This window comes from Phaenicophaeus curvirostris, chromosome 1 (genome assembly GCF_032191515.1).
Source record: "Phaenicophaeus curvirostris isolate KB17595 chromosome 1, BPBGC_Pcur_1.0, whole genome shotgun sequence".
NCBI lineage: Eukaryota > Metazoa > Chordata > Aves > Cuculiformes > Cuculidae > Phaenicophaeus > Phaenicophaeus curvirostris.
The window spans coordinates 50,413,869-50,440,971 of NC_091392.1; the positions used below are offsets into that span (position 1 = coordinate 50,413,869).

General features: G+C 38.1%; 1 protein-coding gene across 4 annotated transcripts in view; it reads left to right on the top strand.

Annotated features, from left to right (window-relative positions):
- NAV3 (neuron navigator 3) overlaps positions 1-27,103 on the top strand; it is a 563,826-nt gene that overhangs the window by 107,258 nt on the left and 429,465 nt on the right. The window contains exon 1 of one of the 4 annotated variants that reach the window (XM_069858052.1): positions 17,245-17,261. The exons of the other annotated variants lie outside the window; for them this stretch is intronic. The gene's annotated coding sequence lies outside the window, so the exon portion shown is untranslated. Of the gene's footprint in view, positions 1-17,244; positions 17,262-27,103 lie in introns of those variants that run through there. 4 annotated transcript variants of the gene reach the window in all.

A 27,103-nucleotide genomic window follows, 5' to 3' on the forward strand; every position in this document is an offset into this window, starting at 1 on the left:
CCTGGCTTGTATGAGAAATGATGTGGCCAACAGGACTAGGGCAGTGATCATCTCCTGCACTGGGCGCTGGCCAGGCCATGCCTCTAATACTGTGTTCAATTTTGGGCCTTTTGATACAAGAAGGACATTGAGGTGTTGGAGGGTGTCCAAAGAAGGGCAACAAAGCTGGTGAAAGGTCTAGAGCACAAGCCCTGTGAGGAGTGGCTGAACGAACTGGAGCTGTTTAGTATGGAAAGAAGGAGGCTGAAGGGAGACCTTGCAGTTCTCTATGAATACCTGGAAGGAGGTTGTAATGAGGAGGTTGTCAGTCTATTTGCCCGAGTGACTAGCGACAGAATGAGAGGAAGTGGCACCAAGTAGTGCCAGAAGAGATTTAGACCTTTCTTCACCAAAAGGGTTGTCAAGCACTGGAAAAGGCTGCTCAGGGAAGTAGTTGAGTCACCATCCCTGAGGGTTCTTAGTGGCCTGTTTTAGTGCTGGCTTGGCAGTGTTAGGCTGAGGGTTGGACTCGATGATCTTAAAGATCTTTTCCAACCTAAACGATTCTATTATCCTGTTTCAGTTTAAAATTTTATTTGAAAAGAGAGTTGTATTTTCCTCAGTCTTGCTGTGTTAATTCAAACAACTGGTTAAAGAACCAGGTCCATAGCACAGAAAAGATTGGACTTTTTGGTGGGAAGGGTGAATGAGCACACCTGAAGTTATCTGCAATAATAATTATGATTAATTTCTGTGCTAAAATGACAGAGGTTAGATAAGCATTGGATTCTACTTCAAACTGAGGCTTTGCAACAAGACTTACTAATATGTCTGTGTGTGTCTGTCACAGTATTTGATACACGTCAGGCGTTTGCGTAATGTTTTCCTTGAATAAATAGGGCACTTCAAAATGTGCCAGAGAGAACAGGCACTCTACACACAGGCAGAGTGATGGTCTTGATGATTTATTAGCCTTTTTCTATTGCTGGTCTTATTAGACTGATTTGCCCTATGTATACATAGCTTTAATGTCAAAATAAGCCATGATAATGTGCTGGCTGAAGAAAAATTATTTACAAGTTAAGCAACTATTTTATATCTGTCTGCATTTCCACAAATATAATTCTAAAGTGTTGCTATTTGATCTTGCAACTTTTTTTGTTGTTGTTTTCCAGCTGCTAGGCTTCATTTCCATTTCTTAAAATATTTTCTTCCCTTTTGAACAATAATTCTGCTTTTAAATTTCAATTGCTGTAATTCACATGCAGTTAAAGTTGAGTGACTTAATAGTACCCCTGTACAAAAGCTGTTTGTCTTACCTTTTCTGTAAAAGGAAACTTTCAAACTAGTTTAAAACTACTTTCTCACATACAATAATACTTCCAGTTCACTTTAACACATGCTTAGTTTTAAACAAGGTTCTGTTTGCAGGTGTCACAGTGCTTCTGTCTTGTGAAACGGTGCTTTGCTGGCTACAAAGTCCACTGAAGACTGGTTGCTTAAGGCGCTTTTCACTCTATGAGTCATGTTCCTTTCTGCAAGCCTCATTGCAGATCAGTTCATTCAAGTTGACACACTAACAAACCTCCAGCTCCTAATTATAGTTCTATCAGCTGAAGGGATGAATTTTTATAAGAGCGGGATGCGAGTGATGGACCCTATTGTGTGTGGAACCACCATCATAACCTTTTATGTTTGTGCAATTGTAGAACTTGTGTAGCTGTGTATCTGCTCATATCTGTGTGTAGAAATAGATCAGTTGCATTTTCTGTTTTTCTCAAAAAATACAGGGCTCCAACATGAATAATATTTTATGTATGAAGTTAATTTGCATTAGGTTTAGTTTTTGTTCATTTACCTACAATTATCATTACAATTTCCTGAAAATTACAGTTTAGTCAAGAGGGACTTCAGAATGAATAATAAAGGAGTGAATGAATGCATCATGTATGTTGCAGTTCCAGCCATCTGCTCTGATGTTTATCCTGGGTGTTTCTACTCTGATTGAATTGGTACTGGCAACTTTGTGATCCTATACAGTCTCTGACTATAGAAGTACAGGAGAAATTCTGCTTTTACATATGCCTGTGCTTTCTGAGGTCAGGTAGCTTTGTTTGGTGTCAAGCGGTGTATCAGTCTGAGCTCTAAAGCTACCCTATGTGCATTATGTCTGTCTTTTAGTGTGGGCATATACTTTTAAATTATCTTTTCAAATTTAAGTGGCAATTGATCTTTTTGGTAAGGTTTAACAGTGGGCTACTATGCACTTCAGAAAAATAAACCTTTTGATGTAATTGAGGAGAAATAGGCTTTGCTGAACTTTGCTTGTGTCAGGGCACACTTGGAAACTGCTATCTGTTCTGTTACCTCCCAAGTTGTTAGGAGGAAAAGTCGTGTAGCTGAACGAAGTATGGAATTTCTTATGAATGCCATGTTTGCTGCAATAGTATCTTGCATTTCTACAAGGAATAATTCCTAGGGAGCATTTTTCACACCATTATTATGTCCACAGATTCATTTATTGCTAGGGGTTTTGCAGAAACTGAAACTGCACATCACAGCTGAGGTGAAAGTCTGATCTCCTGATCCCAAAGGCAGGGAAGAAGATGGCATTCAGCCATAGTGGCATTATCCTAAGGGGGTGAGGTCAAGTCCCTCAAAACCAAGAAGCCTAAAAATATACCTGGATTTTTAAATATCAAGCATCTCAACTCAAAGTCTAAAAGTATGTAAATTTTATTTGGATTGTGAGCTCATCTCTGAAGTTAGCTACATAGCTGCCATATATTTAGAAGTTGGTTATTTTCCTGTCATGTTCATTGGGAAGTGAGCTTTGTAATTGTTCTGGTTTGTTTTTTTTTTTTTTTAATTTGGTCTAGTGAATGTTTAGATCCAACGCAATGAAGCTGAGTTCAGAAATCACAACATTGCCATGTTTTGCTATTGTTTAATTACTGTTATGGTTTTCCCAATTCTATGCTGTGTAGAAATCACTCATTTCTTCTTGTGAGGACTTTTCGTTTCTCCCAAATTACTGCTATTTTCTCAATATAATCACATACTGGAATTCTATAATATTAAAAAAGATGTTATCTTGGTTAAAATACCTAAGCAAAATATGTTATTGTTCTTCCAGTGTGCCTGATTTCTTTTATTTCTACAGACCTTCATGATTTTCTAGATCCTCTTTTGACATGTCAATAATTCTTTTGCATGTGGTACAGAAACTCTACGTAATACAACAAAAGCTGAGACTGAATTCATGTTTTACAGTAAAATGTAATATTTTACAGCTTTTAATTAGAAGAAAAAAAGCAAATAGTCTATTTTACATCTATATGAAAAAAAATGTGAAGTGTTTCAACTTCCTAATCTTTACAGTGTCATTTGCCAAATAAGGCTTGGTTTACTTTTATTTTCACAAGAATAGCAAGATCCTATGCTGTTTTATTAATAATGTAATATGACTTCTGAATAGAGCAGCTGTTTTTGTTTGGTTCTATACAAATCCTTGCTGCTTCTAGCAGGTACACAATTGATTCCAAATAAATACTATCATAAAAATGGCTTAGATGATCAAATATAATGAAAAATCTAGGTTGCCAAGGAGGTATCAAGTTGATAAGGAAGCAACTTTTGAAAACTTCAAACAAAAGCCAAATTACCACATCTCTGAGTGAATACTCCAAGTCATTTAGAACTTAATTTCTTAATGTAAGAATTCAGTCTTAACAGATTGTCACTGTTTTCTAAAATCCAATTTACATTAATTTTTTTTTCAAATTCTCATTCATTTAAGTAGTTCACCATTGTGAAGCATTTCTTAGAATTGTCCTGTTTCAAACCTTCTGCCAGTGAATTAAAGGCACAGAATAATAATTCAAACCCCAGTTAAGAACTGTTGACCCATGTTTAAAGTAACTAATTCTCATGTTGACTAAATGATTTTATTTTAATGCACTCGTAAATGAGAGCACTAATATAGCTTCAGGGAAAGCTGTATTAGTGTAAGTAGAGATATATACTACATATGTAAGATTCAGGGACTTTTAACTAATTTCCTAATGTGAAGAATATTCTTTAATCAGCAGAATTACATGCTGAGATACGCATGTATGCCTTCTTTTTAGCTCACTTTCTTGATTTTTTGCCTTAAGGGATCCTAGGAAGTCTTCTTCCATTTCATGCAGACTAAAAATTTATAATCTTTCTTTTTGTCTGTCTCCTTGGCTGGTTTTTGTTTTGTTTTGTTTTTTAAATGTAAACATATAAATATAAAAAAGTAGTAAGGTAAAAGTAATACAAAGCTTCAGAAAAATTATTGATATCTGATCCATCCCTATAGCAGCAAGTTACAGAAACCAAGCAGGATGTATATCTGTTTAGAGAGGAGTTGTAGTTCTTGCTTTAGTCTGACTCCTGGCTGGTCTTTTCAAACTCTTGCAGGCTTTATACAGGAAAAGACCCTGGCTGTAGTACAGGGGCTGTTGGTCTGCATCTTTGTTTAGGACCATCCATGCAATCTGCAGGTCTCTCTTTTTCATGACATTTTGGGAATGGTTTCAGGTGGGACAGATTCAGCTGGTGGCAGCAGGAGCCCCTCACAAGCACTATCTTCCTCACAAGCTCCAGTCTCTGTAGCCTGTTGCAATGCAGTGCTCAGTAAATCCAGTGCAGTGTTTTGATCTGTACATGCAGGTTAAAAGCTGGCAAATTTGGTGCATGAATGGTTTAGATGGGGTGGAAAGGGCATGCCTGCTGCTCCGGGCATTACAGAAGATCTTGAGAGGTGCATCTCTTCCTTGAGTATTCAACAATGAGGCTGTTAGAGCTCCTTTCTCAAATTAATTTAGCAACAGTGAATCATTGTTCTGTCTGGTAAGTCTGAAGAGCAGAGGTACTCATCAGCAGGGTCCATTGAACACTCTCCAGATAACTGGTTACTTACACTTTCCTTACCCGTTTGGCTTTGTTAATTCATCAGTGCCCTCTTGCCAGCTCCCAAGGTTTCAGTTATGCCCTCTTGGTAAGAAGAAACTGTAGCTGTTGAGTGATGCCATCCTGGCAGTGTGACTTCATTACCACCCTCTTCACCACAGTGCTCATTATGTATTTCTGAGTACATGATATTGAGAACTACCTCAGACTCATGTCCTTTCCCCCAGACAGATACTGTATAGTGAAGAGGTGTTAGCAATTTCTACTGCACTTTCTGGTAATCTTCCTTTCCGCAATTGAGTATTCTTGCATTGTAAATTTTGAGTTTGTTTGTCCAAGGCATTTGTAGATTTACTACCATTCTTTTTGTGGAGTTTTCCCTTCCCAAAATAAGAAGCAGTGCCTTGGCTTTGTGAGAGCCTCAGAGCTCCACCACTGACAGCAATGTCTGGGCTCATGCAAGTTTATTTCATGGCACAGAAATGCAGTTCGTTTCCTGGGTAGCAGCCCATTAATCTGTGCTTGTGTTTGCATACTTCCAGTATTTCATAACAATGTCAGATTAAAACCGAGTTCAGTCGTGTTTTTTAATGTAAAATTAATTCCTAAGGAAATTTATAAATATCAAAAGTAGAAGAAAAAAACACAGCAAACTTCTGTGTTAACATGTATACTTTTTAAATTTCGTTTGCTTAATATTATTCTCCTTCAGTGGATGTTTTCTTTATCACTTAAATTTGCATTTACGTCCTGTCTGCAGTGGCCTCATCCACATATTACTTGCAATGTTTCTTTTTGTTTTTAACAGTGTTATTTTGGATGCTACAGTTTCTATTTCTCATCCTCAGCAGTGGGAGTAATTCAAATATGCTTTACTCATACCTGCAAGAGTTCTTTGATTGTTTAACGTAAAGTTGTGGGTATTCTTTTAAAAGATTTGCAGTCTTCTAGTATGGACCAATTATAACTCTCCATTTTTTAACTGCTGTTTGGTTTCAATAATAGATTTTTTTGTATGACTGATTTTTATGAAAGCCATACCAGCCTGTCAGGTAGTAATGTCTCCTCCTTTTTCAGTAACTGAAAATGTCACTACATTTAACAGCAGTCAATCTGAGAAGTTTAAATGAGTCTGTTTTAGGTGATTGAGCTTATTTGTGTGTTTGTAAAACTGATTTTATATGATTTCTGGAATTTAATTTCTTTGCTTGTGGTTTGTTTGGGAGAAACGTGCAGCTAGGGAAGCTTGTTTTCATAATTAGACGCCCATGGTATGTGTGGCATTTATTTATTTGTATTTTTTTCAACACAGACAAAGTGGATTTCCATAAATGATTTTCCAAAAATTGCATTAACTGTTTTCTGGAACTTCATACAAAATCCATGAACTTCTCTGTTGTATAACATTGTCTTTAATTGTCAGCTTATGTAATGAAATTTCAGTTCCACAGCTACTTTGTCTTTCTGCTGAACACTAGTGGGAAATATACTCTCTTTACATTTGACTGTTATATATTTTTATATGCACCTGCATTTTTGCAAGCGCTAATTTACATTTTAAACTTGTATGGGTGCTGTTCTCACTTCTGAACGTGTGCATTTGATATGGGTCTATCTCTTGTTGGAACTACTTGGTCCTGGAACTGTTTCTTTATAGTGCTTACAGAGATTTATAAAAAAGCAGTTCTGTAATGTGTCAAGAAAGATAATGCTTTTGTACCTAAACAAAATTAATAGATTTTAAAAAATGGTGTTTTCCCCAGAGCTATACTATTTTTCATGACATTTTTGGGTGGGAAGGAGTGGTTAACCCTCCAAGTGTTACAACGTACGCGAGTTTTGGAAGTTTTAAAGCAACTGTCATGCAGTGGAGAATTATAGATACATGAAATGCAGATGGCAGTGCAGAAGAATGTGGAAGTTTGTTCTTATTTTCAGTTGATTACTGGACCTGCTGCTTTTCATGTCCCACATCCCATGTGACCTATAAAAGGAGTCCTCCCAAAGCATTAACTGCCATTTCTCTTTCCTACAGATACTGTTGCGAGCATGTAGTGATTTCCCACCTCCCCTACTCCCAAATTACAGAATAATTGCTTCTGAAAGTAATTGCTGTTTACAGTTATTTATAAAAACCTGGAAAAAAAGCCCTCAGTTATATATAAGTAAACCTTGAAAAGTGGTTTTGGTTTTTTTTTTTTCAAGTAATAGTTTGTAGCTAACATGGATAGTTGGTAGGGAAATACAGTAATAGCTACAAGGAATATGTTATTAATAAATCTGAAGACCTATAAAGGCATTCTTGCAAACAAACCAATTTTTGTTGCCTGTTTTGTTTTCATTTTTTTTCTTGGATTCTTCTCTAGTAGAGATCATGTGAAAATGTGCTGATATACACCAGTATGAAAACCACACTGAGTAGATAAATGCGGCTTTATGCTTATCTGAATTTAAAAGAACAACTCAGCATTATGCTCAATAGTTCACTGTGCATTTAATATGAATTTTAAAACTATTAATGTCTTACTTGTGAGAATATAAACAGATATTCTTTTCCTTTGGAGCTATCAGGCATCATCCAGCGAGGGTGTAATGGACGGTAAATGAATGATCTTTTTGTCAGCCTATGGGATGATGCTATTATTAACAACTTTCTCATGTAGTACATGCTTCTTGATTCCCAAGTAAGCTGTCACAGGCTGCCTCTGAAAAATTACTCTCTGCCTATTATATGAATATACTTTATGAGAAGACACAACTCTATCCTGGCAACACGTCCTTTGTTGCTAGCAGTAATTTTCTGAACATTTGCAGCAATATAGAGCTGTCGTCTTCTTAATTTTCTTTTGTTATTTTTGTTTGAGAGGCTTCTGATAGCAGTGCTGTGTCCCTTATGTTTTATTCTTCACTACTTACAGTGATATAAACTGCTCTACATTGATATTCTTGAAACTATTAACATCTGGGGTGCTGCATCACATCTAGCTTTTCTTGACAATGATTATCTTTAATTTTATTGTACCTCCTCAATGTACATGGGGAGAGGAAAAGAGATTGAAATTCAGCAAGTCTCAGTGTGGAAAAGGGTAGGCTTTTAATTAATTTCCCAAGAGAATGATATTGCAAAAAGGATGGAAGAGAAATGCTGCTAATGGCCCTATCTGTGACTCAGGGGACTGTAGTGCTGAACTCGTAACCTGCAAACAAAATGCTGGGGTTTTTTTTGTTAGGGGTGAGCCACTTTTTGCTTGCTGAATTTTGAGTTTCCTAGAACCAAAATCCCTGATGGGCAAACCCTCTTCATTCCAGCCTGGTGCAGGCTAATCTGTCCGAAGAGCAGATTCACTTCAGCTAGTGGCCAGGCAGTAGAGATTTTGTACATCTCCAGAAGATGCCTGTGGTCACATTGTAGGATTTAATTTTTCTGGATTTTTGTTTGTTTGTAGTTGTTTTTTTTTTTTTACCCTTACAGGAATAAACAGGCTAAAACTACTTGATTCAGCTTTGCACATAAACTGCACTCAGAGAGACAATATGAAACATGTGTGATATAGTCAAGAATAAACACCACCAGTTCTTCAGGCTTTATGTTGTGCATTGTGCTGCTTAATTTTTCAGCTGTATAAATACTCCAGTCACTTAAAGCTAAAATTGTTGGTTTTCTTTCTTCCTGTGGCCTTAACATTCTTAATCAAATTATATTTTCCAGGAGGTTTTTTTCAAGTTCATCTAGATGTTGGAGTCCCAGGATGTTTATCTTCAGCAGTCTGTTTGGCAAAACACCATTTGTTGTAATGTTTGATACTAATCACTTTGTGAAGAGTAATTCATAACATTGTAAGTCTCCAAGGAGGGAAAATATAAATATGCCATAGTCCAGACTGGCAGCATGTGCTTTTGAAGGACAGAGGCTGCGGGAAGGGTATGGAAAGACATGGCACTGTGAACAACTCACCTTGCATAAAGCCTTTGAAGTATAGGGTTGGATGTGTATGCTCTGGTATAGCAGAGGTTAGGCTGAGCTTTGGAAGACTCATAAAGCTTATCATCATAGAATCGCCAGGTTGGAAAAGACCCACCGGATCATTGAGTCCAACCATTCCTATCAATCACTAAACCATGCCCCTCAGCGCCTTGTCCAACTGTCCCTTAAACCCCTCCAGGGAAGGTGACTCAACCACCTCCCCGGGCAGCCTGTTCCAGTGCCCAATGTCCCTTTCTGTGAAGAATTTTTTCCTATGTCCAGCCTAAACCTCCCCTGGCGGAGCTTGAGGCCATTCCCTCTTGTCCTGTCCCCCGTCCCATGGGAGAAGAGGCCAGCACCCTCCTCTCTACAACCTCCTTTCAGGTAGTTATAGAGAGCAATGAGGTCTCCCCTCAGCCTCCTCTTCTCCAGGCTAAACAACCCCAGCTCTCTCAGCCGCTCCTCGTAAGACCTGTTCTCCAGCCCGTTCATCAGTTTTGTCACTCTTCTCTGGACTCACTATTTTACATATTTTCCTAAGGAAGGCTGTTGCCTGTATCAAGAGAAAAATATCACTGGGACAGGAAAATGTATTGAGTGTTGAAAGAAACAGTCATCTTTTTCTGTGGGTACTTGTTTCTGGAATCTTCTTTCTGCTGAGTTGGTCTCTAGTCCTCTGGTTTCAGTACATGAATGAGGACCACAAGAAGCTCTGCTAGATGTGTGATGTCTTTCTGTTTCATGAAGCATGGGGAGACTTGATTGCTAGGAATCACCAATTAACTCTGTATGTGGTGACAATAGCATGGTGTGCTTAGGTATACAAATCAAATGCACGCCATTAAATAGCGGCAGCATAGTGGTACGAAAAGAAATTTATGTACTTTAAAATGATAAGTCCTGTGCTGAAATTACACCAGTTTCTTACCAGGTCATACTGTGTACTAAGCAGTTCAAGCAGTAACTCAGACTAAGAAATGGTGAGTGAAGATTTCAGCATTTTTCTTCTGGGTACTTCTTGAATGGTGTCCTATCCTCAGGTGTGTGCATTGACACAGGTAAATAGAGTAATGGGTGTTTACATGTGTTTAGGCCTTTAAAAATGCCTGTTCATTGATATTAGTAGGTATGCCTGCATGATGAAAATCAAATGGCTTATCTTTTATAGATAGGTGGCACCAGAGAATTACTGAGTCAAAAAGGAAAGCTAGAAAAGTAGTCTCTTCTGTATAGGTGAATAGGACTCTGGTGCAGAAGCATGGAACAGAGCAAAAAAATGGGAGAAACTTGTTTCCCAGGGACAGACTGCAACATGTGAAGTCAGAGTTGATTGGTTTACCACGTGGCGATAAACATGACTATCGAATCATCATAGTAGTGTGTTTTCTTACTTTTTCTGAAGAAGCAATATCTGAAACTGAGTATGAAAAAAGAGTATATTTAACATTCATGCACATACGACTTTATATGTATCATGGGATTCAAAATTTGTAATGGAAAACATTGGTCAAAAAATCAGTCTTATTATCTCCTCTAGTTCTCTTAATTCTGTGGTGGTGTGGTGGTTTTTTTTTGGGTTTTTTTTTTGTGCACTCATTACTCCATTGTCAGGAGCTGTATTATCATATTTTCCCTTCAGTTATTTGTGTTTCTTTTGGCCTTCTTTAGCTGTTGACTCTTTTGCCAGTTCTGCTTCCTTTGCTGTCTTTAAAGCTGAAATTTTAATAATCCAGAGAGGCAGGATGTTATTAATTAACATTATTTTCTTCAAGATAACCTATAGAACCTACACTCAAAGCAAAATGCAAGCCTGCTACTTGTAGATATACTCATTAAATGTAATTCTTACTTCCATTCTAGCTCAGACTTAGTAGTCTTCTGCTAGTGAGAACTTTATTATAACTCCACAAAAGATGGATCAGTTGATTTAGTGGAAAAGAAGGGCAGCTATGTTAAAAAGATAATTCTAAAGGCAATAAAAGAAGGGATGCCCAGTAGTACGTAGTAGAGAGCTGGTGCTTTAGGTTTGGCATATTTTACTGTAACTAATTTTTGCTTTTTGTTTTTGTGGATTTTTCGTTTTATTTGCTGTATTATTAGATGGCTCTGTGCTTATTTTTTTTCTGCTGGTATACCTTGTTTGCTTTCTTCTCTTGCAAAGTTTCTAATGTACTGAAGTTTTATTTAGCCATTGCAGCCTGCTTTGATGCATTTCCTTCAACATTCTATTATATACTGAAACCTTTCTGATCTGAAACAGCTCTTCTGTTGTCTATTTTCACTACAGAGTACTCAAAAAATACGCTGCCTTATTTTTGTAGTCAAATGTTAATGGTTTTTAGGTTTCTTTCTTCCTATTACAGCAATTAAAAATTACTCTTATATTCTCAGTTGCCAATATTCAGTTTAGGCATCATTAACTTAGTCGTTACAGATTAACATCTAAAGAAACACATTACCGAGAGGCTTATACCTTGTAACATGTATTTTGAATGTATAATGTTATGCATATATACAGTTAGCTGCAAGCCCAGTTCTGCTCTGCTTCTGAGAGATGGGAATTCTGAGGAGCTTTTTGTAGCTCTATCTCATCTCCAGCCAGGTCACAATTTGGATCCTGAGATATTTTCCTAGAATGGGGCTTCTGGCTGGACTATGCCTATACTTTGTAGTTCCTCATCTGATAATCAGGCTTCTTTGAATTGTGTGGAGTTGAGTGACAACTAAAGCAGCCTCTGAACTGTTTTAATTTTCAGTAAGGATGTGTTGTGGTCAATGCACTGAGTGTGTAAACATGTTTTTTCCCCCTTTCCCTCTGCTTGTGCTGAACTAGGTTGGAAGATTTAGTCTCTAAGTTACAGATGCCAGAATTTTGAGCACCTATTTTGAAGTGACCAAGTTTTGAAAGGGCCATTTTCAGTATTGTGAACTGGCCAACATGGCTGAGATATTTTGAGCCAATTTCTCAGCTTCCAGTGTAATAAGGCGGAACAGAGATATGTTAAGTACACTGTTGCAACTGAGGAAATATAAAGACAAATTAAGGCAGCTGTTATGGTGCCTAGAAAACATCTGCTAAAGAAAGTCTACAGTAAAAATAAAGCAATTGAGTTCTCTTTTTCAGTTGTTGATCTGGCTCTTTAGTAGAGCTATCAGTGACCTGTCTGTTAGTAGGCAATTTATGGGTCTTCCAGAAAACAATTTTCTGAGGATTTAATGATAACTTTCAACCAGTTTTCTAATCTCCCTTTACTTATTTATTTTCCTGCAAATGTTATATTATAAAACCTGTCTGACACTTGATTGCCTGACTGGAGTGCATCACGCAGATTTTGTCCCTGGGACTGAATTTCAGCAGGTGGAACAAAGTGGAATGTAAACTTCATAGGTCTGCCTCTTCATTTTGCTTTTTTCATCTTCAGAGGGCAGATTGAATGCAACAGACAATATGGATGAAAGTATAATAAGTGGCCGTTGTCAGTGATGGATCTGCAGATTTTGATGCAGACAGCTGCAACGTCTCTCTTGCTAGTTGACAACAGTTTGGAATACAGTTGCATTCTCCTTAAGTAGAAGTGTAACAAAATAAAGACATTCAAAAATTTAATTAACCCACCATTACCACCTTAGGAGTGTGAGATTTGTTATGTCTTAGAAATACAACATAGTAATGAAATGAATTTATAGGTGAGAAAGAAGTTGTAAACAAAGATGTTGAATAGGTATTGAGTGTATTAGTTCATTTGTTTGTTTTTCATAGTTCATAAGATATTTATAGAGGTGGTTTGAGTCACCTAATCCTTCATTTTAGTAATTTCACCTCATTTTTAGTAGTTGTAATATTGCCAGTAGAACATTCATGTGGGAAGGTAAAACCATAGGAGGTAAGGCTGATTAGGCCACGAATAGATTAGTTGGTTCACATATTCAGGAAATAAATTGCATTTATTCAATTTGATCATTAAATGAAGCAGTATATGGGAGTCTGGTGGCAAAACAGATGAAGGTTAAGTGGAGAGGACACCAAGGAAGTGGACTTGTTGAAACGAAGTGATTATGTATACTTGCATATTTGTTCATTTAGCTGATACTTGTTAGATTTAAAAAACTCTTTTCAGATTTGTGAATGAAGTTTCTCTGAGTTGTTTATTTCTGCTAAATTTTGCGTTTGAGGAAAGAGGAGGAAGGTAGCATGGTATCACATTGGAGGACCACTTTATATGTATGGGTTTATTGTTGCTTGATGTGATTGAAAGTAGCAATACTGAGATAAAAGAATGATACTGTCTTGATCCAAAGCCCACTGAGATCAACAGGGTAAAAAAAAATCACAGAACTATGAGCTTTTGGTTAGGCCAGAAAACTGCCTCTTGTAAGCTTGAAACTCAGATATTTTTCCAGTGACCTAGTGCTGTCATTGCAGTATCTCAGCTCCAGTTACAGCGGCTGTTGGAAGTATTATTTCTCTGTTTCTACCTCGTGTGTTATTGTCTTATGTCAGTTGTGGTGTAATCCCCATCCTTGTGCATCGTCTAATAAACCACGGTGATCTAGTTGATGTGTGGGTTAATTGAAAGGAGAGGAAGTCCTGCAAAACAGTGGTAATAGGCATTAGCAGATTATAATGTTTTATTGGCTTCTCATTACGCAAGCCTTGAAATCTGAGAAAGACTTCCTTCCAAAGGCGGGGGGCTGGGAAGGAGGATCTGCATTTCACATCAGCTGCTGTACCAAGGCTACCCTCAGGCTAGCATATTTGCTTTTTTGGTGTGTGTGTGTGTGTGTTTGATATCTCCCTATCTTAACATCTGGTTAATTTCTTTTGTGCATTATTTTAGCACTATTAATTTTTACCTTTTGGAATGGTTTGATTGCCAAGTGTTTTAAAGTAAGGCAGGAGAACCTGGTTTAATTTTGGGTAAAACCTCTTAGTGTTGTGGGATGCTGGGAGAAAGGACATTGTGTAAAAGAAGTAGAATGCATCATTTTTAGTGACTGACATGTATCTTAATAACCCTTTGCTCTAATTGGCATTTTAATAAAAGATGACAGTTTAATTGGTTATTTTACCAATTTAACTTGGTTATTAGCATCAACCACTCATTTTGTGATCAGTAATTCATCTATGCAATCTCTGTAACCATAAAAGATGTTTTCAAATAGTATTTTGCTGTTCTGAAGAGTCCAAAATCCTTTTCTGTTGCTCCTCCAATGCCCTTCCTGGTGCTTATACTAAAGTCTGTGGTGTTTACCATTTAAAAAATTCGAATTAGGGTGTCATAATATCACAGATGAACAAGAAAACAATGTCTTAATAGCAAATAACTATAAATTAATTATCATTGTTGGTACATTAAGCCTTTACATGCAGACCAGCTGTGCAATATTACTTACAGTCTACCTGCTGCATATTATTTAATTACACATTTTGAAGACATTTGCAATATAGTCTTGCAATTTTTCCCTTCATTATCCTTAATACACCCTTTTTTTTATATGAACTTAATTTTGAATTTTACATGAAAGAAAACATATGACTAATTCTGAGATTTAGTAATAGGTTACCCTTCTAGAAAGTAGGAGTGTGTGAAATATTTACAGTGAACAAAGAAAACCTAAGTACTATACACAACCTTTAAAAAAACCCCAACAAACCCAAACAACCAAACAAACCCAAGGATGGGGCAAAGGTATTCACTTAATAGGGTTTAATAAAACTGAGATTTTTTTTTTTTTTTGTCTTTATAAAAAGAGCCTTGGGTTCATTAAGAAAGCTAGAATCTTCAAAGAAGCCCATGGGAGCCCAGCTGGGGCCTTGAATGGGGCTTTGAAAATCCGAGCTTAAGAAAACTTACCATCAGCAGCTTTAGGTTCTCCATTATTATATTTTGCTCTTTAGGAAGCTGTCACGTTGTGCCACAGAGGATAAAAGTGTGGGTGAAATGATTGTCTCTATTCTTGAAATGCTTTATGGGAGCCTTTTGAGAGCTAATTAATATTAACCACTTGAAAATTGCCTGGTGAAAAGCATGATATAAATGGAATATATTTGAGAAAAGTTATTTATTATGATAACGGTGAGCTATTTTTAAATCCTTGTGCAAGAGAACTTAGGGCTTCTGTGAGGTGCCAGATTGACAGCACTGCCTGATCTGTTACCCACACACAGAACATATGCACCGTGGGCAGCAGTACTGCAAGTGCTTCTGCCCTGTCCTAGATGGCCTCCCTCCAGCTTCCAGATTGCCTCTTGGCTCTGCTAAAACTGCCAGTTAATACCTGCTTTTGCAATGGTAGCTTTTTTTTACTGTGGATTGTTACCTGCTGTGAATGGGACAGAGAATATCTTTCTCCATTTCATTTTTCATTCTGTACTAATGAAGAACATGGATAAACCATTTTACTCAGCTCAACTATTTTTTTTTACTTATAAAGGAAAGAAAGAACTTGCAAATCAAGGTGGTGAAATGTGAATATATCATGGTCACCACCATTAATTCTTTCCCCATTTCATGCGGAGATGGAAAATTATTTTCTTGTAAGGGCAAATGTCTGCTAAGATGCTTCTTATCCTGATACAGAAGCTGGAATGGAAAGTGGTTTGCTTATAAAACATTGTTATTGTTTTGATTGTGTTTTGTTTTTAAGAATATTATGCAGAGAAATGTCACTGTAGGTACTTAATGAAAACAGTGTCAAATAATAAATTACAATACAGTTCTTTGCATTTTGACTTTGTTGTGTTAGTAACATCTGTGGTAAACTGCACAGATAAGCTATCTTTGTTACTACTGCTACTTTTATAAGGCAGCCATGAAAATGAGCTTTATTTGTTTCAACACATTTCATTAAGGGATGAGAAGAAAAAGGGATGAACGAGAAGAGGTTTTTTCTGCCCCCTCCTTGCTCTTACAAATGAATAAGCATATTCAGGGTAAACAAGTGCATTCATAATACAGAGACCCTAGCGTTTCAACCAGATTTTTTAAAAATTGCTTTAAACTGAACTTTTTTTATTAAACTCATTGCTTTTATGGCTTATCTGGAGGGACCGTGGTGTTGCTGTCAGTGATGTTTGCTGCGTGTATCAGCTGAGAGAAAGTAGAAGTGGAAGGTAACGGTCCAGGGAAGGTATTGGCATTTAACTTGGGTGCTCAGCAGAGCAATGGCGTGCTAATAGTATCTTAAGCAGTGTGGCTAAACCCAGAGTGAATTAATGCCTATCTTATAGTAATAAGAATCAGTTCCTCCAGACTGTAAATAGTAGAATACAATTTGAACTTGTTGAGAAGTTGTTCATAGAAATGTCTTGCTGAAGCGGTTGTGAATATTTGTTTGCAGTATAGTGGAATATGTTTTATTGCTTACAAACTTGCTTACCCATCCCTTTTTCAAGCTGTTATGGAGCACGTAGCCTTTTGCCTGTTTCAGTTACATTGATTGACCAGGTCATGAATTTTCATGATGATTCTTGTGCAAAATACTGTGTTCTGCTTCCTATTATCTGGGAATGTTGTGTGCGCAAATGTATAGTTGCTGAGTTAGGCTGGTTTTCTATTTGCTCCCATTTCAGAGAAAGCTTATTCAAATGCTTCTGTAACCCCAAATATTTTAGTTTTCCCTTTTATGTCTGTACTCAAAGTTTCACTATTAGAAATCCACCTTCTGTCAAAGGATGTCTGTGCACAAGTGTTGCGTCCAGTCTGTGCCACCCCTAATCTGGCTGGATAAAGCAGTGTATTTCCTTCCACTCCAGGGGACTCCCTTCGCTGCCTGTCCAACCCCCCACTGCCTGCCAAGGACAGACCAGACTTGGCTCAGTGATATGGGGGATTAGGTAGTGGGCTGCCAGTCTAGTAAAGGCAAACACTCTCAGGTTAAACAGATATTCTCAATTGGTATTGCTGAGAAATATGAGAAAAAGTCTCTTTGTATGAATTGCAATATGTGAGCTAGTTCGGTAGGCTGCGTGGTGATGCTTGTGTCTGATGACAGCAGGCATCTAACATGCCGGAGGTTTAACGCTCTCAGGCAGTGCGCTTTCTTCCTGGTATTCATTTCTGGGAAGGATGAGCTGTCACACACTCTTGATGTGTGTAGAGAACAGAGGTCTCCTGAGATGCGGTTGTTCATTATGCTTCCTGAAGAACCATTAAATTTCTATCAGTGCAACGTGATCCACTCCTAGGGTAGAGACATTGTTTTCTGAACCTTTTCTTCTACCCTAACCTCCACTTCTCTGATTTTGTTGTTTTCTTTTTTTTTTTTAATCTACAAACAGCAAGAACATAGAAATATGTAAGTAGTAATAATGCAGTATTTTTGTGAAGAATCTCACAGTGCCAAGATGAAAAATTATGCATTCTTACTGTATTATATGGTATGTATAAGCCTTTATAAAATGAGGCATTCTTTGTATCATATTGCTTTTTATAACTTTGTTGGATTTTTGATGCAGTGCATTATTTTTAAAAACACATCAGTATTGTACCAGTATTTTGAGGTGGTTGTTGGTATTATACAGTAATAACAGTAGCAATCTTTATTTTGGTACAGATTGTTTAGGCTGCTTAATCTAAGCAATTAAAAGAAAACATAGATTTTAGTTATGGAAAAGCAATTGAAGTAAATATAAACATTGAGATATTATGCCTCTTGTGCTTGCTGTGTAATAGCAGTCATTGAATTTGTGAGTTTGTAAAAACTGTGGAGTATTTTTGTGCATAGCAATAATGTTCTGTATTTATTGGCTACGTTTGTAAAAGCAATCATACATTCAGAATAACCCTTTTATTCTGAGATGTCTTTGGTTGTTGAACATGAACAAGCCTGGGACATTTTTTAGGGTGAAACTCTTTAATATTTGTAGTAAATATATAATGCAATTAGTTGCAGAAAGTTCTTCAGCTAGGTATTGTTTCTTCTGAGAATACAGGACAGTTTCAATCTTATTTTTAACAGTTTTAGCATCTGGTGAACAAATCAATTAAATTTGAGGTTATAATTTCAGAAACAAGATTTTCTTAAAATACATAATCAGCCCAACTGCTAAATTTCTCTTGGAGTTATTTCACAGATGCTTTGTGGTTAATAGTAATGCTAATGGTAAATTCAGATTATTATACAGATGAAATGCATATATTTTCCAATGAAACACTGTTCACAGTCTTTAAAGACTCAGTCCATGTGTTTCATCATGTGAAGTAATTGTGCTTGTTTTGTTAAAGCAGATGATCTCTGACCTTCACATTTGTTTATCTTTTGAATGATATATATTCTGTGTGTTGATTACCAGTCATGTCTGGGAGACTGACAATATTTAGATGTAAATACAGCAGTGCAAGCAGTGCACGTTTGTGGACTGATTCAGCAGCGCATTTGTGACATGAGTCACATTTTAATAATTGAGAGGGCAAATTACATGACAGCTGTCTCAACAGACAAAATAAGAATTGTTTACGTTGTTAATTAGCCTTTCTTTTTTCTTTAATTGCTGCATGTTTCAAGCATACTTAGTTAATTTTTGGCACTTTTAAGAAGACTGGAACGTGTGTTTGTCTAAGAGAGGAACTTAGCCTCTGGTAAGCTTTCAAACTGGGTGAGTTGTAGGTCAGCATTTTAAGTGTAGCCTTTGTGGTAACAAGAGGGAAGGGAGATTTAGCAGTATTGTCCTGAGTTATTGGACTCCTTGAGGAAAGTAGTCTTTGTTGCTCTGTATATGTTAGAGCTTATATTTCTAAATAGTCTTAGCAGCTTAGGGCTCAACTGTAGCAATTTGTTCATTTGAAACTTCTCTAATGGCAATGTGAGGACAGGCTGTTTATGATAATGTTTAAGGGATGATTAAAACTACCCAATGGGCAGTCTGAAATAGCCGAACTATAGATTGTGTAAGTATATTTCTTGAAATCCAAGGAGATGCTAGATCTTAACCTGACTTGTGTTGTCTAGGTTTTTATTGACAAGCTAAAGTTATCGTTAGTAATACAGAGGAGATCATCGACCAGCAGGTCCAGGGAGGTTATCCTCCCTCTGTACTCGGCACTGGTGAGACCGCTCCTCGAATACTGTGTTCAGTTCTGGGCCCCTCACCACAAGAAGGATGTTGAGGCTCTGGAGAGAGTCCAGAGAAGAGCAACAAAGCTGGTGAAAGGGCTGGAGAACAGGCCTTATGAGGAGCGGCTGAGAGAGCTCGGGTTGTTTAGCCTGGAGAAGAGGAGGCTGAGGGGTGACCTCATTGCTCTCTACAACTACTTGAAAGGACGTTGTAGAGAGGAGGGTGCTGGCCTCTTCTCCCAAGTGACAGGGGACAGGACAAGAGGGAATGGCTTCAAGCTCCGCCAGGGGAGGTTTAGGCTAGACGTTAGGAAAAAATTCTTTACAGAAAGGGTCATTGGGCACTGGAACAGGCTGCCCAGGGAGGTGGTTGATTCACCTTCCCTGGAGGTGTTTAAGGCACGGGTGGACGAGGTGCTGAGGGATATGGTTTAGTGTTTGGTAGGAACGGTTGGACTCGATGATCCGGTGGGTCTCTTCCAACCTGGTTATTCTGTGATTCTGTGATCTGCTTCGGAATTTCACCCTAAAATAATCTCTGATGTAAATTAAAAGAGTTACACTAGTAAGACATGAAACAGTGTCCATTTCACAGCTATTTTAGCTTTTAAGAACAGTTTAAAACTCATGTTTGAAGTTTGGCCATATACTTTTCAGGGTCAAAAAGTAATCTAAGTAATAGTTCCTGTAATTAACTTGGGTGAATGTGGATTAACAAGTGTCAATTCACTGTAACAGCTTCGCATTCAGGAACTGAGGAAAGTCTGTTGTACTATTTGCTTGCATGCTGTTAAGTGCTTAGAAATGAGGAACAAAATAACATTGTCTGTAGCACTTTTTCATGTAATTTATGCAGCAAATAGTAGAACATACTACCAATGTTGTTATAAAAGATGTTGCAGAGCCTTTGATTTAAATTTCTTTAATCCTACTGTGTGAAAAAGAACCCTAGAACTTCTAAATGTAAACAGGATATTGGTGAGGAGAAAACTTGTAGCTGGGTCAGGGATCCATATTACTGAGATACAAGGAGTAGTTTCTACACAGGTAGAAGTCGTAGGATTGTCACAGTTGCTATTGCTATTTTTCAGGGCAGGTTGCATGATGCAAAATGGAGATCTTCACTGTGTTATGTCACAGAAATAGGACAAGCTAACTCTAGTGGGAAAAGACTGTCTAAAAGAAATGTTCTGCATATTAAGAGGCAAAACAACTCTCAAAACTGTTTCCAAGGTTTGGAAGAAAATAGTGAAAAGCCTGCTTTTTGTATCCGTGAGGATTATCATTGATTTGAGTAGCTGTACAGTACTTTTGTTTAACATAAATAAAAGCCAGGGTAGGGTTTGGTGTACTTGAGATGTATTTGTGCTGTTCATACTGAGAAGGAATAAGTTTTTGTGAGACTCTTGAAAAAACTGATTGCGAAGCCAAAATTAAACTTCTAAGGAAGAGGAGAAACAGCTTTCAGCAAAGGGACTGTAAGCAACTTTTTTTTGGTGAAAGGAGGAGATCCATAGCTCTCCTAGAGTAGCTCACTTACTGGAGCAACCAAAATTTTCAGCTGTGGCAAACAAGAAAAGATCAGCTTTTCCTGAAGTAAGACACCAGTCTCCACATGGAGTGAAGAGGTGCTAATATCAGCTAGTTTACTTGTATGGAAATTTTGAGCAGGATTTGATCACGTGTATTAGTGTATCATATGTATTACGGTTTTTTTAATGGCTTCTTAACATTGGGCTTGCTTTGAATGTATCAGCCTTGTGTATTCTGTCCCTCAAGATGCGTGGTTTGAAGGAAGAGATTCCTCTCACCCGATTTCATACATCATTCATCAAAAGTCTGTGCATTAGATAGTCACCATGTTGTCTTTCTGTAGTTGGTGGAAAGAGATAGGAATTTTTAGGTCATGATTCATCTGAGCTGTCCTGGAAAAGAATTGTCCCATTTTTCACATGCCTATTTATTTCCTCAAACTCCAGAGAAACCACTGAGCCATTAGCTCCCACTTGTGCATCTGTGTGTGTTCAGATGAGTCCCATCCAAGATGGTCTTACTGGGTACTTTGCTCTTCCTCAAGGTGCAAGTCTGTTTACAAGTGGAATGTGGTGTTGTACTTGGAGTACCTTACTGTCTTGACACATAGTTTTGACATTAAAGACTGGACATATCCTCTGTTCTAGTTAAATCCAAAGCCACATGCTTCCCATAGTGACAAGGAGTTAATATGTACTTAATGGTAATTATATGCCAGACAGCTATATACGATTTTGAGGATTATTTCTTATCTGTTACCTTAACCCTTTGTAGCTACAGTACGTTTTTAGTCAAGCTGAGAACTGTTTAGGTATTTCTGTATTTCTTGTCCCACATTATTTTTAGCTAAAGCTCTTTTCATGTAAAATTTGAATCTACTTTCAGCTTTGAGGTTCTCGGGAACAACTGACAAAGTGCTTTGACATCTTGAAATGCAGTTGTATATTTGGTATTCTCGAGGTCTATTTGAGTTCTGCTTGAGTGGATTGAGAACTAGATAAGCCAAAGTTGAGCCGAAAAAAGGAATTTACTTAGATACTCATGTTAACAGTAGAAATCTTTTGATGGTGTTCAAAACTGTGAGGATACAATCAGTATGTAAAAATATATGGAGTGAGCAATTGCCTGTATTGGCAAAGATAGATACAGAATGCTTAGAGAATGTAAAATTAATCTTAAAATATAACTCAATATGCCTAGCCTTTAAGCAACTTCCTAGAGCAGTCAGATCTATTGGACTGTTTAATATTCTCCTTTGGGAAATAGTGTAAGCTGTGATACTTGGGAATTTAAAGTAATGCAAGAATAAAGCATTAGCAAATACATTGTAGTAATTTAGTCTGCACTGGCAGATCTGTTTCTATAAAAAATATTTGTAATCCTTTTGCATTTCTTCATTTTTCTCCTTTTCCTCTCAAACAGCTGTCTCATTTGGTCAGCTATCTCTCTGCTCTGCAGTCTCTAGGAGCTGTTTGTTTTTTCAGCCACATACTTGTTTGAATCAATTGAATTAATTGCAAAAGACTAGTCTGGACATGGATAGAATACTGAGGCACCAGGCTGGTAGTGTTTAATCAGCACCCATATGTAATTTCTTGGGATAAGCATGGGGTTTACCTGAAAAGGCTTCCACTAAACACATATTGAAATAATTAATTGCCGACTTTTGAAGCACCCGTAAAATTGCCAGAGACATGTTCTGCAAAGATAGGAATGATTTTTTTTTTTTCTCTATCACTTCTAACAGGCATAGAGTTAAAAATATTCTGAAAAAGCAGCTGGCTTTTTGATCCAACGGAGTTATTTGGCAAGTCATGGTAGACTGAGAGAGTCTGTCTGATTTAATGGTATTTTTAAGATTTAAGGATTTAGATTTCTCCAAATGGGGAGTATAAGTCCTCATTTTCAGTAAGGTAGGGTAAGTGGATTTAACCATTTCATATAAGAGTCATTGGTAAATCTTCATTATGCTGTTTCTGTGCCTGAAAATATAAGTTGCTATAATCAGCACTATATGTGAAACTTTAGTCTGTGCTTCTGTTTCTTTTAGTCGTAGCCTATTAATCAGAGCGAGCTCATGTCCTCTTGAACAGCCCTACCATTTGTGGAGCAGTAGCAAAGCGTTAACATATGTGGGGTATTGATAAGTACCATATATATTAGTCTCCATAGAGCTACTAGCTATCTAGGTATTTCCTAAAGTACGTTGTCCTTTTCTTCCTGGAAATTTTGTAAAGTGGACAAAAAGAAGTATTTAGTAATTTATCTGGGATTTCTGGTGCCTTGGCAATCTGGTTAGAACAATAATAGCAATAGATGACTTAAAGTCCCAGAAGAATGACCGCTGCTCAGGCACAGATCAGCTGCATGCTTTCTTTCATCCTTTAAATCAAAACTTAAAAGCAATAGAAAGGAAAGCTTAATAGCTCCCTAGGAAACAAAATTTCAAAGGTATGCAAGCTCTCTACCATTTTCGATTAGCTTTCTGCTTTCTCATGAGCCTCATAAATTTCTCTGTCCCATTAACTAAAACAGTCTCCTTATATAAGAAAACTAAGATCCATACAGGTGTACCTGCAGTCTTTGATTAAACTGTATTTTTTTTGCTCTCTCTTTCCATAGTATAACAAAAACATGCTTTCTATCTTCCCTTTAATTTCCAGCTCAGTGCTGTCTTTTTTTATTACATCCCCTCTGGATTGCCGGCAAATTCTGCAGGATATATATAATATCTTTCTTCTTTTTCAAGGTAGTTCTTTATTGTACGTGCAGTGTTATAAATAATAGTACAAATATGGTGGACTATTTAACATGTACACAAACAAGGAATGTTCATTCTTCTTATTGTTTCCCTAACATTATAAATCTCAAAATTGCACCATACTGTTTTCATGTAGAGACATTGTATGTGTTTCAACAGTACAGAGGAACACTCAAACCAACTTAGGGCAACAATGGAGAAATATCCCTCTGAAATTAGAGATGGAATTGAAATAACTATTCCAACTGGAATTTGTCCAGTGCAGCACCTCTACAGAAGTCTTGTGAGGCACATTGAAATGTAGACATTTTATGTATTGCTCAAAAGGCCACATTTGTAGCAGGACAGTGTTGGGTAAGATAACTAAATTCATTTAGGTCTGATGCTCAGTTACATATCATGGTACAGAGTACTATGCATACAGCAAAAATATCATCCCTCACATCAAATCTTTTGAAGAGATGGTAGTAAAATGCTGGACTGGACTATTTCTCAAAAGTATACTTTATATTCCCTCTCTTAGGCTTTCCTTGTCTGATGCTCAGTGGCCAAAATATTGGATGATAGAAGAGAGCAGGCATTCCTGTCTGGTATTGGTGCTAAGTTTGAAATAAGATTGACATGTAATAGCACCTCTAAATTCTGTGCATAGCATTCAGTCTGTTTGATGGAGGTTGCTATGAAAGGTAAGAAGGATTTGGGAAAGCTAGAAGGATTTGACTTGCTGTACTAGTTACAGAAATGGTTTCTGAGAATATTAGGATCTAGAGCAATCTCCTTATTCATTAAATATATATATATATTATTTTGAACCTTGCTTATTAGATCACTATATGAACCAGTCTTAATTTCTGCAATCTGATGATGCAGAGACAATCAGCATCTTGCTTTGCAATACAGCATTGCAAGAATGTAAGCATGAGATTTCCTTATTTTTTTTTTTCACTTAAATATGTACAAATCTGAAAATAAATGCTTTAATTGACATTGGCTAAAGACAGTAACAATGCAAACAACTGTAATTCTACCCTCACTGATAATGTGATGACTCCAACATAGCATTCTGTGCCAAAAAGGAGTTTTGCTCCATGAAGAAATGCAGAGGATAGGATGATACCACTTACAGAAATAATACAAACTGTTTCAGCCACGCATGAACTTAGAGGAAGTGTTATCTTTGGACTTGTCCTTATGTGGTCACTTTTAATCTGAATAAATACCATTGCATTGATTAGAAAGAGATGTATATACTACAGCTCTTTGTATTGCTGTGAATCATTTTCCAACAGTCCTGGAAGACTGGGGAAGTTCCACTGGACTGGGGGCTGGCTGATGTTGTGCCCATCTACAAGAAGTGTCACAGGGAGGATCCAGGGAACTACAGGCCTGTCAGTCTGACCTCAGTGCCAGGGAAAGTCATGGAGCAGGTGCTCTTGAGTGCTATCATGAAGCACATGCAAGAGAACCGGGTGATCAGGCCCAGTCAACATGGGTTCACAAAAGGCAGGTCTTGCCAGACTAACCTGATCGCCTTCTATGACAAAGTGACTCGGCTGCTGGATGAGGGAAAGGCTGTGGATGTGGTCTTCCTGGACTTCAGCAAAGCCTTTGACACAGTTTCTCACAGCATTCTGCTTGAGAAACTGTCAGCCTCTGGCCTGGACAGGCGCACACTCTCCTGGGTGGAAAACTGGTTGGATGGCCGGGCCCAGAGAGTGGTGGGAAATGGCGTTAACTCCAGCTGGAGGCCAGTGACAAGTGGGGTCCCCCAGGGCTCAGTGCTGGGTCCAGCCCTGTTCAATGTCTTCATCAATGACCTGGATGAAGGCATCGAGTGCACCCTTAGCAAGTTTGCAGACGACACTAAGCTGGGTGGAAGTGTTGATCTGCTGGAGGGTCGAGAGGCTCTGCAAAGGGATCTGAACAGGCTGGACCGCTGGGCAGAGTCCAATGGCATGAGGTTTAACGAGGCCAAGTGCCGAGTCCTGCACTTGGGGCACAACAACCCTATGCAGTGCTACAGACTAGGAGAAGTCTGTCTAGAAAGCTGCCTGGAGGAGAGGGACCTGGGGGCATTGGTTGACAGCCGACTGAACATGAGCCAGCAGTGTGCCCAGGTGGCCAAGAAGGCCAGTGGCATCTTGGCTTGCATCAGAAACGGCGTGACCAGCAGGTCCAGGGAGGTTATTCTCCCTCTGTACTCGGCACTGGTGAGACCGCTCCTCAAATCCTGTGTTCAGTTCTGGGCCCCTCACCATAAGAAGGATGTTGAGGCTCTGGAATGAGTCCAGAGAAGAGCAACAAAGCTGGTGAAGGGGCTGGAGAACAAGCCTTATGAGGAATGGCTGGGAGAGCTGGGGTTGTTTAGCCTTGAGAAGAGGAGGCTGAGGGGAGACCTCATTGCTCTCTATAACTACCTGAAAGGAGGTTGTAGAGAGGAGGGTGCTGGCCTCTTCTCCCGAGTGACAGGGGACAGGACAAGAGGGAATGGCCTCAAGCTCCGCCAGGGGAGATTTAGGCTTGACATTAGGAAAAAATTCCTCACAGAAAGGGTCATTGGGCACTGGAACAGGCTGCCCGGGGAGGTGGTTGATTCACCTTCCCTGGAGGTGTTTAAGGCACGGGTGGACAAGGTGCTAAGGGGCATGGTTTAGTGTTTGATGGGAATGGTTGGACTCAGTGATCCAGTGGGTCTTTTCCATCCTGGTGATTTTATGATTCTATGATTCAGGAGTGGTTTTGGATCAGTTTTACTGTTATTTGGACTAAAATTAATTTTGTATCAGAACAAGTAATTCTGTAGGCAAGCCTCACTGCTTAGAGATATTTTATTGGCTTACCAGCTGCCTCCCCAGGATGCTTTTATCTTGTGCAGGCAAGTTTTTTTATGGCGCTTCTATCTTATGTGTTTGCAGAGAATAAATGCTGGCTTCTCATTTTGAATGCTGGCTAAAAGTGTTCTTTGGCATTGCTCTCAGATCCTGCAAGATTCAACATCATCTTGTTTTCATAAGTCTTTGTATCCTTGATCATTATGTTTGCAGTTAGACCCATACAGAGACCCGAAATGCTATCTTCCTGTGACAAAAGACTACAAAGAAAGCTAAGAAGCTTTCATAATTAGAGGTAGGCCTTTTTGAGGCCATTGTGAGCTGTTGCTATGGTTAAATTATTAGAACCATGCTGATGTGCCTCATCACCTAGAGGTTTTATAGGAACATGTTGAGGATGGAAGTTAGATCTCTGGTATCCTTGAACTGCCAGTCTTCACTGTGGAACTGAAAGTTTGCAAAGCTTTGTAAAATGTTAATGATGAGCTTCATTTTTATTGCAATAGCCTGAAGAATCAACACCAAGGACATTGGGGTAGAGGATGCTCTCCTGCTCATCTTAAGGGAGTCATGGAACCTTGATACTTTCCCACCTCTTCTTTCAGCCATCTGCCATCATTGGCAACACTGAGGGGCAGGAACTAGGTTGGCTTGTGTCTTGCATTTGCTTTAGCTGTATACTGAGATTTACAGCTGGTACTTGCCATTTGGTTCTGGCACAGACACTATCATGTTTGAAAGAGGTGCAAAGGTATCATGTTCAATTTCTGCTTCCTTCCAGCCCCCAGATTCTGGATCACCATTGTAACTACAAATAAAGTAGAAGTTTCATTTTGGTAATGAGGTATCAACAGTGAAAATTAAAATGCTTTCCCTCTAAAATTTCCATGGACTTTCATATTGGCATACCCAGAAATTAATTTCTTTATCAGTATTTCCAGAAATGCTTTAATAAAAACACAACTCTCAAATGTTCTTAATCATAAATCCTTATCAGTGCAGTTGATTATACCCAGGATGCAGCTCAGTAGGCTTATCCTG